At 45.2% G+C, this 16369-nt stretch overlaps 2 pseudogenes; both read right to left on the bottom strand.

Moving 5' to 3' along the window:
- Positions 1 to 220: 220 nt before the first annotated feature.
- Positions 221 to 2417, bottom strand: LOC100593620 (annotated as a pseudogene).
- Positions 2418 to 9394: 6977 nt separating this feature from the next.
- LOC100594300 lies at positions 9395 to 16073 on the bottom strand (annotated as a pseudogene).
- Positions 16074 to 16369: the final 296 nt, after the last annotated feature.

Here is a 16369-nt window from a genome sequence, read left to right as displayed (position 1 = left end):
CTTCAGTGCCAATCTTTTGTTCATTTCTTATTGCTGCAGTTTCACACTCATTTCTTCTTGTTTTATGACTAAAGGGGATGATGGTAGAGATGGTAAGCTGGTATTTACTCAGCCCTACTCTGCTCAGCCTTGGCCATGGGCAAATTTTCAGCTGCTTTTGTCTCTTTGCCATATTTTCTGGGTCTCCACCTGGGCACTGACATTGCTGCTGACCTGGGGTCTAATCTCCTTGATTTCTTTTAATCCTCTTCATCACCATCCTCTAGGTGTCTTTGGCTAGGAGGGCCCCAGCAGAATCGTGGCCTATAGCCACATACATATCTTGCCTCACTGGTCTACCTGGTGCTTCTGCACCCTGGCTGTCAGCACCCTCCATCTCCGCTCCCTGTGCTGGAGGGCTGGAATACTGTGGTCCACGCCCATAGGGTCTCTTCAGGTAGTAGTGAGAGGTGACAGCGTGCTGGCAGTCCTCACAGCCCTCGCTCGCTGTCAGGGCCTCCTCTGCCTGGGCTCCCACTTTGGCGGCACTTGAGGAGCCCTTCAGCCCGCCGCTGCAATGTGGGAGCCCCTTTCTGGGCTGGCCGAGGCCGGAGCCGGCTCCCTCAGCTTGCGGGGAGGTGTGGAGGGAGAGGCGCAGGCGGGAACCCGGGCTGCACGCGGTGCTTGCGGGACACGCGAGTTCCGGGTGGGTGTGGTCTCGGCTGGCCCGGCACTCACAGCGGCCGGCCGACCCTGCCGGCCCCGTGTAATGAGGGGTTTAGCACCTGGGCCAGCGGCTGCGGAGGGTGTGCTGGATCCCTCAGCAGTGCCGGCCCACCAGCGCTGTGCTGGATTTCTCGCCAGGCCTTAGCTGCCTTCTGGTGGGGCAGGGCTCGGGACCTGCAGCCTGCCATGCCTGAGCCTCCCCCACCCCGCCCCACCCCCGCCTCCATGGGCTCCTGTGCAGCCTGAGCCTCCCCGATGAGCGCCGCCCACTCCTCCACGGCGCCCAGTCCCATCGACCACCGAAGGGCTGAGGAGTGTGAGCGCACGGCGCGTGACTAGCAGGCAGCTCCACCTGCAGCCCCAGTGCGGGATCCACTGGGTGAAGCCAGCTGGGCTCCTGAGTCTGGTGGGGACGTGGAGAACCTTTATGTCTAGCTCAGGGATTGTAAATACACCAATCAGCACCCTGTGTCTAGCTCAGGGTTTGTGAATGCACCAGTGACACTCTGTATCTAGCTATTCTGGTGGGGCCTTGGAGAACCTTTATGGCCAGCTCAGGGATTGAAAATACACCAATCGGCACTCTGTATCTAGCTTAAGGTTTATAAACACACCAATCAGCACCCTGTGTCTAGCTCAGGGATTGTGAATGCACCAATTGACACTCTGTATCTAGCTACTCTGGTGGGGCCTTGGAGAACCTTTGTGTCCACACTCTGTATCTAGCTAATCTAGTGGGGAGGTGAAGAACCTTTGTGTCTAGCTCAGGGATTGTAAATGCACCAATCAGCGCCCTGTCAAAACAGACCACTCGGCTCTACCAATCAGCAGGATGTGGGTGGGGCCAGATAAGAATAAAAACAGGCTGCCCGAGCCAGCAGTGGCAATCCGTTCGGGTCCCGTTCAAACTGTGGAAGCTTTGTTCTTTCACTCCTTACAATAAATCTTGCTACTGCTCACTCTTTGGGTCCACACTGCTTTTATGAGCTGTAACACTCACCGCAAAGGTCTGCAGAAGGCTTCACTCCTGAAGCCAACGAGCCCATGAGCCCACCGAGAGGAACGAACAACTCCAGACACGCTGCTTTAAGAGCTGTAACACTCACCGCGAAGGTCTGCAGCTTCACTCCTGAGTCAGCAAGACCACGAGCCCACCAGAAGGAAGGAACTCCGAACACATCCGAACATCAAAAGGAACAAACAAGTCCAGACGCGCCACCTTAAGAGCTGTAACACTCACCGCGAGGATCCGCAGCTTCGTTCTTGAAGTCAGTGAGACCAAGAACCCACCAATTCCGGACACAGTAGGGCAGGAAACTTCTCCAGGAAACAACTTCTTAGGAAGGGCCGGTCTTGTTGGGCCTGGCCTTTGGGAGCATTCTCCCTTCCTTCCTTTTTTTCCCCACGCTCACTATTCTGGTAATTCCGCTGGTAATTGTGTGGAGGACCCCCAGGACATGGATTGTTTCCATAATGGTTACGGCCTGCTCCACGTTTACTGCCTTGCAGTGGAATTCCACCAGGGCTGTGACATCTGCTGCCTCCGCACCCTTTTCTCCTTCAGCGTCAGACTCCACAGTCTCTCCAGCTCCTACACTGCCAAGGTACTTCCTGGGGTTCTTTTTTAATGGCGATCTGTTTCTTACATTGAACGATTTTCCTTTTCCCAAAAATCTTTGCCGTGACCTTCTTGTCCCTACCCACAGAACCATGGATGTGAGGCCGCCGAGGCCAGTACTCCCTGGGCAGCCAAGGCTGGTGGTAGAGGTGTGGCTACTTTCAGGGCTTTCTAGGGTATGCTCTCAGCTTCTGATCAAACTTTATTTTTTTATTTTTATTTTTTGAGACAGGGTCTCACTCTGTTGCTTAAGCTGAAGTGCAATGGTACAATCATAACTTACTGCAGCCTCAACCTCCCTGGCTCAAGGAATCCTCCCACTTCAGCCTCCCGAGTAGCTGGGAATACAGATGTGCACCACCACACCCAGCTAATTTTTTGTTTTTTAAGACGGAGTCTTGCTGTGACCCCCAGGCTGGAGAGCAATGGCACAATTTTGGCTCACTGCAACCTCCGCTTACCAGGTTCAAGCGATTCTCCTGCCTCAGCCTCCCGAGTAGCTGGAATTACAGGCATGTGCCACCACACCCAGCTAATTTTTGTATTTTTAGTAGAGATGGAGTTTCACCATGTTGGCCAGGCTGGTCTCAAACTCCTGAGCTCAAGTGATCCTCATACCTTGGCCTCCCGAAGTGCTGCGACTACAGGTGTAAGTCACTGTACCCAGCCTTTTAAAAAAAATCATTTAATTCCATTTTTCCACTAACTTCTTGAAGTCCTCTCATACTACAGCATAGATCAATCTTGAAGACTTTATGCTCAGCCGAATAAGCCAGTGAAATAACACATAAGGAGAAATACTGTAGGATTCCACTTATGTGAGGAACCTGGAATTCTCAAATTCATAGAGAAAAAGCAGAATGGTGCTTGCCAGGGGTTGAGGGGGAGGGGAGTGAGGAGTTATTGTTTAATGGGTACAGAGTTTCAGTTTTGGATGATAAAGTTCTGGAGGTGATGGTGGTGATGGTTTCACAACAATGTGAATGTACTTAGTGCCACTGAACTGTACACTTTAAAATGGCTAAAATGGTAAATATATGCATTTTACCACAAGAAAAAAATTCATATTACACAAACATTACAAGTATGATTCCAATTACTAAATATATTTGCATAGATTAAGCTCAGAACAAAAGATATCCAATGTTTATGGTGGTTATCTCTGTGTGATAGGGCTATGGGTGCTTTTAATTTTCTCTGAATCTGTATTTATAACAGAAATTATAAGTAGTAAATTATATAACATTATGAGCAGTAAAATGTTTTTTATTACTTTTGCCGGTAATGCAAGCCCAAAATATTTTGTGTTATCTTTTTGGTTTTTTTTGGTTTTTTTTTTGAGACAGAGTTTCTCTCTTGTCACTCAGGCTGTATTGCAATGGCACGATCTTGGCTCACTGCAACCTCTGCCTCCCAGATTCAAGGTTCAAGCAATTTCACCTTAGCCTCTCGAGTAGCTGGGATTATAGGCACCCACCACTGCACTGGCTAATTTTTATATTTTTGGTAGAGACAGGGTTTCACCATGTTGGCCAGGCTGGTCTCCAACTCCTGACCTCAGGTGATCTGCCCACCTTGGCGTCCCAAAGTGCTGGTATTACAGGCGTGAGCCACCGTGCCTGGCCTTGTATTACTTTTATGACAAAAGCAGGCATTGAAAAATGTGGTAAAAGAGGAAAACAACAGACACTTGAGGGTGGAGAGTGGGAGGAGGGAGCGGATCAGAAAAAATAACTGTTGGCTATTAGGCTTAGTAACTGGGTGATGAAATAATCTGTACAACAAACCCCCATGACATGAGTTTACCTACATAACAACCTGCACATGTACCCCGAACCTAAAATAAAAGTTAAACAAAAAGAAAAAAGTGGTATACCATACAATGAAATATTATTCAGCCATAAAAAGGAATGAAGTACTGGTAAATGTTACAACATGAATGAACCTTGAAAACATCATATGCTAAGTGAAAGAAGCCAGTCATAGAAGATCACATATTGTATGACTCCACTCGTGAAATGTCCAGAATAGGCAAATCCATGGAGAGAAAGGACAGATTAGTGATTGCTTAGGGCTGATGGGAATGGGTCAGGGGTGGGGGATGGGGAGTGACTACTAATGAGTACAGGGTTTCTTTCTCTGTTCTTCTCTCCTTTTTTAGAGACAAGCTCTTGCTTGCTGTTGCCCAAGCTGAAGTATAGTGGCCTTATCATAGCTCACTGCAGCTTAGAACTCTTGGGGCTCAAGAAATCCTCCTGCCTCAGCCTCTGGAGTGGCTGGGACTACAGTGTGTGCCACCATGCCTGTCTAATTTTTTTTTTTTTGCAGAGACAGGGATCTCATCATGTTGCTTATGCTGGTCTTAAACTAGTGAGAGGTGAAGCCAGCTGGGCTTCTGGATTGGGTGGGCACTTGGAGAACTTTTCTGTCTAGCTAGAGGATTGTAAATGCACCAATCAGCACTCTGTGTCTAGCTAGAGGATTGTAAATGCACCAATCAACATTCCATAAAAATTGACCAATCAGCACTCTGTAAAATGGACCAATCAGTACTCTGTGAAACAGACCAATCAACAGGACATGGGAGGGGCCAAATAAGGCAATAAAAGCTGGCCACCTGAGCCCGCGGTGGCAACCTGTTCGGGTCCCTTTGTGCTTTGTCCTTTTGCTCTTCACAGTAACTCTTGCTGCTGCTTACTCTGTGGGTCTGCACCACTTTTAAGAGCTGTAATACTCACCATGGAGGTCTGTGGGTTCATTCTTGAAGTCAGCAAGACCACAAACCCACCAGAAGGAAGACACTGCAGACACATCTAAAGGAACAAACTCTGGACACTCCGTCTTTAAGAGCTCTTAACACTCACCACCAAGGTCTGCAGCTTCATTCTTTAAGTCAGTGAGACCAAGAACCCGCCGGAAGGACCCGACTTCGGACACACTGGCCTCAAGGGATCCTCCTGCCTCAGCCTCCCAAAGTGCTGAAGCCACCATGTCCAGTCCACTGTACAGGGTTTCATTTTGGGGTGATGAAAATGTTCTGAAATTGGCCAGGTGTGGTGGCTCACGCCTGTGATCCCAGCACTCTGGAAAGCCGAGGTGGGTAGATCACCTGGAGAGAGGAGTTCAAGACCAGCCTGACCAATACAGTGAAACCGTGTCTCTTTTAAAAATACAAAAATTAACCAGGCGTGGTGGTGGGCGGCTGTAATTCAGGTACTCGGGAGACTGAGGCTGGAGAATCACTTGAACCTGGGAGGCAGATTCCGTGAGTCGAGATCGTGCCACTTCATTCCAGCCCAGGCGACAGAGCAAGACTCCGTCTCAAAAAAAAAAAAAAGTCCTGAAATCAACTGTGGTGGTTGCACAACTCTACAGTATACTGCACAACTGCATACAGTAGTCCCCACTTTTCCAGAGTTTCTCTTGCCATTGTTTCAGTTACCCATGAACAACTGAGGTCCAAAAAGAGATGGGTACGGTATAAGATATTTAGAGACACAGTTACAACATACAGTAACTTTTATTACGTATACATTTGTTACAGTATATTTCTGTGATTGTTTTAGTTTTGAGACAAGGTCTCTGTCATCCAGGCTGGAGTGCGGGGGTGCAATCACGGCTCACTGTAGCCTGGACCTCACCAGGCTCAGGGGATTTTGCTACCTCAGCCTCCATAGTAGCTGGGACCACAGGCATGTATCACCACACCCGGCTATTTTATAGAGATAGGGTTTTGCCATGTCGCCCAGGCTGGTCTTGAACTCCTGGGCTCAAGCAATCTGCCTGCCCTGGCCTGCCAAAGTGGTGGGGTTACATGCGTGAGCCACTGTGCCCAGCCTGTTCTATTTTATTATTAGTTATTGTTGTTAATCTCTCACTCTGCTAATTTACAAATTAAGCTTTATCATGGGTATGTATGTATAGAAAAAACAGAATATATAGGATTCAGTACTATCGTCAGTTTCAGCCATCCAATGGTGGTCCTGGAATGTATCCCCCAGGGTTAAGTGTGAACTAGTATATACTAAAAACTATTGAATTGTATATTTTACATAGGTGAATTGTGGTCTGTGAAGTATAGCTCAATAAATGTGTTACAAGGAAAATCTTGTTTTCAGACTAGGTTTTATCCCAATCTTAAAATCTTTGGTAGTCATTTTGTAGTAGACCCATTCCTAGGCACTTAATGAAGATGTGAAGTCAGAGAGGCACTCTGCTGGGCAATTTTGTTTATTTTTTGAGACGGGTCTCACACTGTTGCTCAGGCTGGACTGCAGTGGTGCAATCACAGCTCCTGCAGCCTCAACCGCCCAGGCTCAAGCCACATCCTCCCACCTCAGACTGCCAAATAGCTGGGACTACAGGGGCACGCTACTACAGGGGCACACTACTATTTTTTGTAGAGGCAGGGTTTTGCCATGTTGCTCAGGCTGGTCTAGAACTCCTGAGCTCAAGCAATCTGCCCTCAGTCTCCCAAAGTGATGGGATTACAGGCACTTGGCTTGTTCAGAATTTCTTAAATGAATTAGCACATATAAGCTAGAGGAGCCCACCAGCCCAGGCTACCCAAGGAGGAATACCTTGTCATCAGAACTGCCCAAACCAGAAAGATTGGATGACTCAACACAGTGCAGATTTGTGAATTCTAACCCAGAAAGATTACCTCTTCAGGACATGTATGTGTCCAAGGAAACATTAAGAGTTTAATAGCCTGGGCAACATAGTCAAACTGTGTCTCCACAAAAATTAGCTGGGCGAGGTGGTGTGTGCCTGTAGTCCCAGCTACGCAGGAGGCTTAGGTGTGACGATCAGTTGGGCTGGGGAGGTTGAAGCTGCAGTGAGCTATGATTGCACCGCTGCAGTCCAGCCTGGGAAATAAAGCAAGATCCTGTCTCAAAAAAAAAAACAAAACAAAACAAAAAAGGCCAGTCATGGTGGCTCACTCCTGTAATCTCAGCACTTTCAGAGGCCAAGGTGGGTGGATCACTTGAGCTCTGGAGTTCGCGACCAGCCTGGCCAACGTGGTAAAACCCCGTCTCTACTAAAAATACAAAAATTAGCTGGGCATGGTGGCGTGTGCCTGTAATCCCAGGTAGTTGAGAGGCTGAGGCAGGAGAATCACTTGAACCTAGGAGGCGGAGGTTGCAGTGAGCGGAGATCCTGGGCAACAGAGTGAGACTCCATCTCAAAAAAAAGAATTAAATCCTGGGGTGAGGATGGTGAAGACCAAGATACACCATCAAAGATCTAAAGGGACTGGGTGCAGTGGCTCATGCCTGTAATCTCAGCACTTTGGGAGGATGAGGTGGGAGGATCACTTGAGCCCAGGAGTTTGGGACCAGCCTGGACAATATAGCAAGACTCCATCTCTACAAAAAATAAAAAAATTAACTAGGCATGATGGCATGCCATTGCACTCTAGCCTGGGGGACAGAGCAAGACCCTGTCTCAAAAAAATCTAAAGAATGTCAGGTCTGCTGTTTGATTTTTAAAAAAAAATCATCCTAAATTTAATATAGATAAGTTTTTTAGCATTTGTAAAATCATTCAGCCACACTTGCATGTTCTAAATATTTTCCCATGTTCAACAAACTGATTTAAATGAAGTTATTCCACCACTTAAAGAGAAAAGTCTGTGCAATCACTTTAAACCTTGAAGTTACCTTAATTTCATCATTAAGATAGCAATAGCTCTTAATCTCACAAGGATCTGGATCCAAATTCACATTCTTCCTCACAAAATATAATCAATTTTGTGTTCACCCATATATCATCAGATTGAGCCTTGTGAATTTATCTTAAATAATTAACATCTTCTGGGGAAACTTGTTCCATTGGAATTCCTAATTCAGCTTTTAAAGGCCCCTGTGCTACCCTTTTTGCTCTAATTGCATCATTTTTTTCAAGAGCTCTTGGATGGATGACTACAAGTATTGATAAACAACCTGGAAAGGTCATTTTAGTGTATGATCTCACGGTAGTAGTAGCTTATTTTCTGTGTTTAATAAGATGACACTGGCTGGGTGAGATGGCTCACAGTGGTAATGCCAGCATTTTGGGAGGCTGAGGTGGGAAGACTGCTTGAGTCCAGGAGTTTGAGAGCAGTCTGGGGAATATGGCAAAAACCCATCTCTACATAGAATTCGCACCTATGGTCCCAGTTACTCTGGAGGCTGAGGTAGGAGGATCACCTGAGCCCAAGGAGGCTGAGGCTGCAGTGAGCCGTGATTGAGACACTGGATTCCAGCCTGACAGAGTGAGACCCTGTCTCAAAAAAAAAAAAAAAAAAAAAAAAATAAAAAAAAAATAAAAGAAAAATGAAAAAAAAAGTCACTTAAGGTGCAATGCAATAGTCCTTTTTCAATGTTTTCATTCAGGTGAATGAAACAATTTGTTTTGGTTCCATGTCCAGTTTTATTGTCATTGGCATCACTCAAAATATACATGACTATGCCGGGTACAGTGGCTCACGCCTGTAATCCCAGCACTTTGGGAGGCCAAGGCGGGTGGATCATTTGAGGTCAGGATTTCAAAACCAGCCTGGCCAACATGGTGAAACCCCATTTCTACTAAAAATTACAAACATTAGCTGGCCGTGGTGGCATGCACCTGTAATCCCAGCTACTCGGGAGGCTGAGGAAGGAATCCCTTGAACCTGAGAGGCGGAGGTTGCAGTGAGCTGAGATCATGCCCCTGCACTCCAGCCTGGGCAACAGAGCGAGACTCTGTCTCAAAAAAAGAAAAAAAGAAAAATATATATATGTATATATATATATACATATATATACATATATATATATATACATCACTTCCAGAATTGCAAAATTTTGCTCATCAAAATTGTCAATATTTATTTCAGACATGATTAAAATATGTCTGTTCTGTCCTCAGTATCCTTGCTCCAGCTACAGCAGAGGGTCCCATGGCTGAGTCAGACAGCAAGGACCAAATACATTCCTCAGGGCTTAAATGTGTCTCCTTCAGGTCCGCAGTAGAATGGTTCATAAGCAACTCCTACCAAAGATTTTCTTTCCTATGCCTTGCCACACTTGCTAATTCAAGGACAGGAACCTAAATCAATGAGTCTGTTGAACAGGGACTGGGAAATGGATCCAGAAAAGTGGATTTAATCACTTTCCAAGTGGCTACACCAAAATGCACAAACCTGTCCTTTCCTTTGGCTATATTTTTCACCAAGTGGCTAGAAGCAGCAGAAAAGGCCAGTCCACAAAGAAAAGGTAGTGAGCTCTCAGGAGCCTCCAAGAGCCAAGAGGGAAAAGCTGCAGCAGTGCTTTCTGCCCTGGTTCCATCTCTCCTTCCTTAAGCCTGGCTGCACCCTTGGTCGGGCACGGTGGCTCACGCCTGTAATCCCAGCACTTTGGGAGGCCGAGGCGGGCGGATCACGAGGTCAGGAGATCGAGACCATCCTGGTTAACACGGTGAAACCCCGTCTCTACTAAAAATACAAAAAATTAGGCGGGCGCAGTGGCAGGCGCCTGTAGTCCCAGCTACTCGGGGGGCTGAGGCAGGAGAATGGCGTGAACCCAGGAGGCGGAGCCTGCAGTGAGCCGAGATTGCGCCACTGCACTCCGGGCTGGGCGAAAGAGCGAGACCCATCTCAAAAAAAAAAAAAAAAAAAAAAAAAGCCTGGCTGCACCCTCACCCTGGGGTTATTTGCAACTCAAGGCCTCATTAACCTATATTTCTATGCTGACATCAAACTAAACTATGCATATGTGCAAAGGATGGCAAGCAAAGTAGAAAATGAAAACAGCTTCACTTTTTAGGGGGTGTGATCATGGATGAATATTTGTCTTTATTATTATTATTATTGTTAGTTTTGTAGAGACAGGATCTTGCTATGTTCCCCAGGCTAGTCTTAAACTCCTTAGGTTCAAGGGATCCACCCACACCAGCCTCCTGAGTAGCTGAGATTACAGGCATGCACCCACCAGCGGAGGCATATTCTTTTTTTTTGAGACGAATTTTTCTTCTGTCGCCCAGGCTGGAGGGCAGTCGCACAATCTCGGCTCAGCCGGATATTCTTTTTATACCTAAAAATAGTTTGCACTAAAACTAATTTTTAGGCCTGGCGCGGTGGCTCAGGCCTGTAATCCCAGCACTTTGGGAGGCCAAAGCGGGCGGATCACCTGATGTCAGCAGTTCAAGACCAGCCTGACTAACATGGTTAAACCCAGTCTCTACTAAAAATACAAAAATTAGCCAGGTGTAGTGGCGGGTGCCTGTAATCCCAGCTACTGAGGAGGCTGAGGCAGGAGAATCACTTGAACTCGGAAGGCGGAGGTTGCAGTGAGCTGAGACCCCGCCATTGCACTCCAGCCTGTGCAACAGAGCGAGACTCCGTCTCAAATAAAAAAACAAAAAACCTAATTTTAAAAAATTGAGGCTGGGCGCAGTGGCTCACACCTGTAATCCCAGAACTTTGGGAGGCTGAGGCGGGTGGATCACGAGGTCAGGAGATTGAGACCATCCTGGCTAACACGGTGAAACCCTGTCTCTACTAAAAATACAAAAAATTAGCCAGGTGTGGGGGCGAGCGGCTGTAGTCCCAGCTACTCGGGAGGCTGAGGCAGGAGAATGGTGTGAACCTGGGAGGCGGAGCTTGCAGTGAGCCGAGATTGCGAGATTGCGCCACTGCACTCCAGCCTGGGAGACAGAGACTCCCTCTCAAAAAAAAAAAAAAAAAAAAAAAACAAAGAAAAAAATTGAAACATACATTCAGTAAAGTGCACAAATCTTTAGTGTATAACATCTTGACAATTTGTTTCTTTTTAAAATCAACTATTATTGAGATAAAGGTTATATATAATAAAATGTACCTTTTTTAGTGTACGGTTTGATGAATTTTGACATCTATGTATATGTCATCATAATTAAGATATATAACATTTCCATCACCAACAAAATTTCCCTCATACTCCTTTGTAGTCAGTCCTACCCCTCCTAGTACTAGGCAAACACTGGTCTGCTTTTTGTCACTACATAGTAGTTTTTCCTGTTCTAGGACTTTATATTAAAAAATCCTACCATATATATGTATTATACACACACACACACACACACACACACACTTTTTTGGATCTGGATTATTTAGCTCATCAATAAAGTTTTCAAGATCCATTCATGATGTTGTGTGCTGTGTCTATCAGAAGTTTGCTCCTTTTTATTGCTGAGTAGTATTCCTTTGTATGGACAAACCAATTTGCTTATCTATTTGCCTATAGATGGATATATATTTTTTGAGATGGAGTTTCGTTCTTGTCTCCCAGGCTGGAGTGCATTGGCATGATCTTGGCTCACTGCAACCTCTGCCTCCAGGTTCAAGGGATTCTCCCACCTCAGCCTCCCAAGTAGCTGACATTACAGGTGCCCACCACCATGCCTAGCTAATTTTTGTATTTTTAATAGAGATGGGGTCTCACCATGTTGGCCAGGCTGGTCTCGAACTCCCAACCTCAGGTGATCTGCCCACCTTAGCTTCCCAAAGTGCTGGAATTACAGGCATGAGCCACCTTGCCCGGCTAGATGTGTATTTGGTGTTAATACCCATCCACAAATATTCATGGCAGCTTTATTAATAAAACTATTATTAATAAAGCTGTCATGAATATGCGTGTACAAGTCTTTTGGGGCTCATGGGATTTCATTCTCTTGGGTAAGTACCTAGGAATGGAATGGTTGGGTCATATGGTGGGTACATATTTAACTTTATAAGAACCTGCCAAATGGATTTCCAAGGTGGCTGTGCCATTTGACATCCCTATCAATTCTGGCCACTCTATATTCTCTTCAGCGGTTGGTAATGTCAGATTTTTGACTTTTTTTAATGTGTGTGTCCTTCTGATAGGTATGTAATGATATTGATTTCTAGATTCTTTTGTGGTCAAATAAAATATTCTATATTGTGGGCCAGGAGCAGTGGCTCACGCCTATAATCTCAGCTCTTTGTGAGGCTGAGGCGGGTAGATGATTTGAGGTCAGAAGTTTGAGACCAGCCTGACCAACATGGTGAAACTTCCTCTCTACTAAAAATACAAAGAAATTAGCCAGGGGTTGTGGTGCATGCCTGTAGTCCCAGCTACTTGGGAGTCTGAGGCGGGAGAATCGCTTGAGCCAGGAGGCTAAGGTTGCAGTGAGCTGAGATTGCGCCACTGCATTCCAGCCTAGGCAACAGAGCAAGTCTCCGTCTCAAAAACCAAAACCAAAACCAAAACAAAACAAAACTCTATATTGTGACAGTCTTTTTCACTGTAAGATTTGTTTCATGCCCAGGATATGGACTGTCTTGGTGAATGTTACATTTGCACTTGAAAAAAAATGTGTTTTTTGCCTTTTTTTTTTTTTTTGAGACGGATTCTCACTCTGTCACCCAAGCTGGAGTGCAGTGGCATGATCTCGGCTCACTGCAACCCCCGCCTCCCAGGTTCAAGCGATTCTCCTGCGTCAGCCTCCTGAGTAGCTGGGACTACGGCATGCACTGCCACGCTTGGCTAATTTTTTGTTTTTGTTTTGTTTTGTTTTGTAGAGATGGGGTTTCTCCATGTTGCCCAGGCTTCCATCCATTTATTCTTTTTGTTTGTTTGTTTGTTTGAGAAGGAGTTTTGCTTTTGTTGCCCAGGCTGGAGTGCAATGGCGCCATCTCGGCTCACCGCAACCTCCGCCTCCTGGGTTCAAGCGATTCTCCTGCCTAAGCATCCTAAGTAGCTGGGGTAACAGGCATGTGCCACCATGTCCGGCTAATTTTGTATTTTTAGTAGAGATGGGGTTTCTCCATGTTGGTCAGGCTGGTCTCGAACTCCCGACTTCTGGTGATCTGCCCGCCTCGGCCTCCCAAAGTGCTGGGATTACAGGTGTGAGCCACCTTGCCTGGCCCATTTATTCTTAATCTATTGTCTTTATATTCAAATTAGATTTCTTTATAGAGTATATAGTTTGGTCTCACTCTTTTTTTTTTTTAGGGTCTTCCTGTGTCGCCCAGGCTGGAGTGCAGTGATGTGATCTTGGCTCACTGCAACCTCTGCCTCCCGGGTTCAAGTGATTCTCATGCGTCAGCCTCCCGAGTAGCTGGGATTACAGGCATGTGCCACCACACCCGGCTAATTTTTGTATTTTTAGTAAAGATGGGTTTCACCATGTTGGTCAGGATGGTCTCAATCTCTTGACCTCGTGATATGCCTGCCTCAGCCTCCCAAAGTGCTGGGATTACAGGCGTTAGCCACCGTGCCCGGCCTCTTTTTTTTCAAGGTCAATGAGATACAATTCGTTAAGAGTAAAAATATATTGTTTCGCCAGGTGCAGTGGCTCATGCCTATAATCTTGGCCCTTTGGGAGGCCGAAGTGGTGCATCATTTGAATCCAGCAGTTTGAGACCAGCCTGCCCAACGTGGGGAAACCCCATCTCTACTAAAAATACAAAAATTAGCTGGGTGTGGTGGTGCATGCCTGTAGTCCCAGCTACTCGGGAGGCTGAGGCACAAGAATCGCTTAAGCCTGGGAGGCGGAGGTTGCAGTGAGTCGAGATTGCCCCACTGCACTCCAGCCTGGGTGACACAGCAAGACACTGTTTCAAAAAAAAAAAAAAAATTAGCCAGTGTGGTGGCCTGTGCCTGTAATCCCAGCTACTTGGGAGGCTGAGGCAGGAGAATTGCTCCAACCTGGGAAGTAGAGGCTGCAGAGAGCCAAGAGGGCACTGCATCCAGCCTGGGTGACAGAGCGAGATTCTGTCTCAATAAAAAAAAAAAATAATAATAAAAATACATTGTTTCAAACTTAGAATAATTTAATATTCTCTTTATTATTTCATATGTATCTGGAAATGGAATAGATACATGTTCTCATCCTGTCCTGAGGCAGCGTTCCAGCAACTGGTACACAGTTCCCAGATAGAGTCAAAGTGACATTTCTCTTGCAACCATTTCCATTGTCAAAAAAAATTTTGTTTTCATATATTTCAAGAGTAGCTTCAGATTAATACCTCTCAGAACAATCTCGTCCTAAAGGCCAACTTGGTTTAGAGCCGTTAACTGCAAATAATTTCCAGGAGACACTGACAACCAACATAAGGGTAACGCAGGTAAATAACATATAGGCACATTTCAGTTCCACGGATTTCACTTTCATATTTTAAGTCTATCACTTTATACCTTCAGTATCAACATTAAAATAGAACCTAAGAAGATTTCTGTTTGAGCAACGTTCTATATAAATATCTCCACCTCTACCTCAATTGTAATCAGACTAGATTAATTCACTTTGAATTATAATAACTGATAACTTTAATAGATTTTGAATCTAATAGTTTAACAGCTTTTAATTGTAAAACTTATTCTCAATTATAATTTATAATTTTTTAAATTTAATTTTTTTTGAGACAGGGTCTTGCTCTGTCACCCAGGTTGGAGTGCAATGGCACCATCACAACTTACGGCAGCCTCAACCTCCTGGACTCAATCAATTCTCCTACCTCAGCCTCACCAGTAGCTGAGACTACAACTGTATGTCATCATACCTGACTAATTTTTAAAATTTTTTGTAGAGACAAGGTCTCACTATGTTGCCCAGGCTGGCCTTGGACTTCTGGGCTCAAGAGATCCTCCCAACTCAGTCTCCCAAAGTGCTGGTGTTATGGGCATTAGCCACCGCACCTGGCGTGTAATTTACAATTAAAAAGACTAGTTCACTCAAACCTGTAATCCTAGCACTTTGGGAGGCTGAGGTGGGCGGATCACGAGGTCGGGAGTTCGAGACCATCCTGGCCAACATAGCGAAACCCTGTCTCTACTAAAAAATACGAAAAAATTAGCAGGGCGTGGTGGCAGGCGCCTGTAGTCCCAGCTACTCGGGAGGCTGAGGCAGGAGAATGGCGTGAACCCGGGAGGCGGAGCTTGCAGTGAGCTGAGATGGTGCCACTGCACTCCAGCCTGGGCAACAGAGCCAGACTCTGTCTCAAAAAAAAAAAAAAAAAAAAAAAAGACTAGTTCAAGTACTTAGGTTGATGAATCCCGTACAACTCCAAAACAAAGGAAAATTATTTTCAATAGGCAGAGATATAATTAATTGCAGATACTTGGCTTACTAAGACTACTAAAACAGCTCATGCCATGTATTTAAAAACAAAAACAAAAACAAAACATGCCTGAGGCAAGGAGATTGAGGCTGCAGTGAGCTGTGATTGCCCCAGCCTGGGTGACAGAGTGAGACACTCTCTCTTAAAAACAGAAAAAAAAAAATGAGAAAAAAAAAGTTGTACTGAGATGGATTTTAAAATAATCTCACAAAATAGAAAAATTATTAATAATCTTTACAGCTTTTGATTACATATCTTCATAATGATAATTTTAATCACAGGTCTCAAATTTTGTTGCAAATATATTGCCATTAGGTCTCTAATCGTAGATTATCTTTTGTTGAATATTCTGCTGATAAATAAACAACTGCTTAACATTCCAATCAAATGTATCCTCACAATTAACTACAAGACTGGTGCCACTACTGGGAAATGAGCTGAGTTAATCAGCAGTTACATCAAATGTAATGAATCCCAAATCACTTCTTTCTCTCGGTCCGTTGAAGTCATCTACGTTTTTCAGCTTGATGAGCGAGTCCTTGCCACCACACCGGGATGCTTCCGTCTTTGAAGGCAGTGGTGATGGTGAAAGCAGCTAAATATTAGCGCCACCATCAGGCTGAGAAGCGGCAGAGAGTTCACCTGCGACACCACCGCGTTCATCTCCCACGACCCTGTGTCCACATGCACGCTTGGGCTCCTGTTTCAGGAGTGTATCACATATCTTTAAATATTGTTATGCTACTTTACATATCATGTGAGAACCTTTTAATAATGCAACTCCATTTTCCCTTTGGAATCTTTGTGCTATTGTTTTAAGACATTTCATTTCCATTTCCATTAGAAAGTCCAAAATATATTTTTATATTTGCTTTAAATGGTCAATTATCTTTTTAGAGAAATTTTTTTAAATGAAAAAAGTATTTTATATTTACCATGTATTTACATCTCTTTCTTTC

The sequence above is a fragment of the Nomascus leucogenys genome, chromosome 5 (genome assembly GCF_006542625.1).
Source record: "Nomascus leucogenys isolate Asia chromosome 5, Asia_NLE_v1, whole genome shotgun sequence".
NCBI classification, from domain to species: Eukaryota; Metazoa; Chordata; class Mammalia; order Primates; family Hylobatidae; genus Nomascus; species Nomascus leucogenys.
This window is presented reverse-complemented; position numbering and strand designations above follow the sequence as displayed.